Source organism: Dipodomys ordii, unplaced genomic scaffold, assembly GCF_000151885.1.
Source record: "Dipodomys ordii isolate 6190 unplaced genomic scaffold, Dord_2.0 Scaffold38, whole genome shotgun sequence".
Classification (NCBI taxonomy): Eukaryota; Metazoa; Chordata; class Mammalia; order Rodentia; family Heteromyidae; genus Dipodomys; species Dipodomys ordii.
Window position 1 is genome coordinate 6,041,700 of NW_012267254.1, and position 2,799 is coordinate 6,044,498.

General features: G+C 41.5%; 1 protein-coding gene across 3 annotated transcripts in view; it reads left to right on the plus strand.

Annotated features, from left to right (window-relative positions):
* Positions 1 to 2,799, plus strand: part of Zdhhc9 (zinc finger, DHHC-type containing 9) — a 43,799-nt gene that overhangs the window by 37,397 nt on the left and 3,603 nt on the right. The window lies entirely within an intron of this gene.

Consider the following 2,799-nt stretch of genomic DNA (forward strand, 5'->3'; position numbering starts at 1 on the left):
TGAGGAACCTCCATACTGCTTTCCAAAGTGGTTGAACAAGTTCACACTCCCACCAACAATGCAGTAAGGTTCCCTTCTGTCCACATCCCCTCCAGCATCTATTGTTAGTAGAGTTCTTGATTATAGCCATTCTGACTGGGGTAAGGTGGTATCTCAATGTTGTTTTGATGTTTTGATTTGAATTTCTTTTTTTTGGGGGGGGTCCGGTCTTGGGGCCTGAACTCTGGGCGCTGTCCCTCAGCTCTTCAGCTCAAGGCTAGTGCTCTATCACTTGAGCCACAGCGTCACTTCCAGCTTTTTTTCTTTTTGCTTATGTGGTGCTGGGGAATCGAACCCAGGGCCTCGGGCATGCAAGGCAAGCGCTCTACCACTGAGCCATCTTCCCAGCCCCATGATTTGCATTTCTTTTATGGCTAGGGAGGTTGAACATTTCTTAATGTGTCTATTGGCCATCCTTCTTTCCTCTTCAGAGAAGTTTCTCTGAAAGTCTTTAGCCCACTTATTTATTGGGCAGTTGTTTCTTTGAGGATTTGTTGTTGGGGGATTTAATTATTTCAGTTTCAGGTATATTTTAGATATGAGACCCTTGTCTGTTGTAAAGCTAGTGAAGATCTTCTCCCAATCCGTGGGCTTTTTCTATCAATCTTGCTAGCTATGGCCTTTGCCGGGCAGAAGCTCTGCAATTTCATGCAATCCCATTTGTCTAACCTTTCTTTGATTTGTTGTGTTTCTGGGTCTCTATTAAGAAAATTTGGGCCTGTGCCAAGGAGAACTAGGGTTTCTCCTATTCCATCCTGTAATGTTTTCAGGGTGTCTGCTTTGACTCCAAGGTCTTTGATCCATTTGGAGTTGATTCTGGTGCAGGGTGATATATAAGGATCTAGGTTTAGTTTTCTACAAATGATTAACCAATTTTGCCAGCACCATTTACTGAAGAGGCTGTCTTTCTTCCATTCTATTTTTTTAACTCCCTTATCAAAGATTAGATGGTTATAGGTCTGTAGGCTCATTTCTGGGTTTTCAATTCTATTCTATTGGTCCTGAGGTCTGTTCTTGTACCAGTACGAAGCTGTTTTGATTACTATGGCTTTGTAGTAGAGTTTGAAATTTGGTATTGATATTCCTCCAGCACTGTTTTTTCTGTTAAGGATCATTTTTGCTATTCAGGGTCTTTTATTGTTCCATATGAATATTTGGATTGCCTCTTCTATTTCCTTGAAGAATGAGGTTGGAATATTGATAGGTATCGCATTGAATTTGTAGATAGCCTTGGGAAGTATTGCTATTTTCACGATGTTGATCCTTCCAATCCAGGAGCATGGGAGGTTTTTCCACTAAGTTCTGTTTTGATTACCTTTTTCAGGTTTTCAAAGTTTTCATCATAGAGGTCCTTCACTTCTTTGGTTAATTCCTAGGTATTTTATTTTTTATGGGGCTATTACGAATGGAGTTGCTTTCCTGATTTCAGCCACACTTTTCTCATTGTTGGCATACAGAAAAGCCATTAATTTTTTTTTTTTGTGTGTGTGTGGGGGGATCCAGTCGGAGACCTAAACTCTGGGCCTGGGCGCTGTCCCTCAGCTCTTCAGCTCAAGGCTAGCACCATACCACTTGAGCCACAGCACCACTTCCGGCTTTTTTTTTCTGTTATGTGGTGCTGAGGAATCGAACCCAGGGCTTCATGCATGCAAGGCAAGCACTCTACCACTGAGCCACCTTCCCAGCCCTTTTTTGTTTTTTGTGTTTTTTTTGGGGGGGTCCTGTCATGAGACCTGAAATCTGGGCGCTGTCCCTCAGCTCTTCAGCTCAAGGCTAGCGCTCAACCACTTGAGCCACAATGCCACTTCCGGCTTTTTTCTTTTTTCTTATGTGGTGCTGAGGAATCGAACCCAGGGCCTCAGGCATTCAAGGCAAGTGCTCTACCACTGAGCCACCTTCCCAGCCCTGCTGGGTTAATTTTATGCCCTGCTAATTTGCCAAAGTTTTGAATCAGCTTGAGTAAGTTGGGTGTGGAGTCCATGGGATTCTTTAAATACAAGATCATGTCACCTGCAAAGAGGGAGCATTTTACTTCATATTTCCCAATTTGGATCCTTTTTACGTTTGCATCTTTTCTTATTGCTGTTGCTAGGCATTCTAATACTAAATTGAAGAGAAGTGGAGAGAGTGGACATCCTTGTCTCATTCCTGAGTTTAGAGGAAATGGCTTTAGTTTCTCACCATTAAGTATAATGCTGGCTGTAGGTTTGTCATATATAGCCTTTATTGTATTGAGGAATATTCCCTAGATTCCTAGTTTTTCCAGAACCTTCATCATAAAGGGGTGTTGGATCTTGTCAAATGCTTTTCCTGCATCTATTGAGATAACCATGTGGTTCTTATCCTTGCTCCTGTTGATGTGATGAATTATGTTAATTGATTTGCATATATTGAAACAGCTTTGCATCCCTGAAATGAATCCTGTTTGATTGTGGTGTATGAGTTTTTGGATGAATTGTTGAAGTCGATTGGCTAAAATTTTGTTGAGAAGTTTTGCATCAATGTTCATCAAAGAAATGATGAGACCCTGCCTGGTTTTGGGATGAGGGTTATTATGGCTTCACAGAAAGAGTTCGATAGTGAACTTTCTCTTTCAATTTCATTGAAGATTTGGTGTGAGCTCTGCTTTGAAGGCCTTGTAGAATTCTGCTGTAAATCCATCTGGTCCTGGGCTTTTCTTAGATGGGAGGTCTCTTATTGCTGTTTCTATTTCGATGCTTGATATGGGTATGTTAAGTTGGTTTAACTCATCTTGGTTTA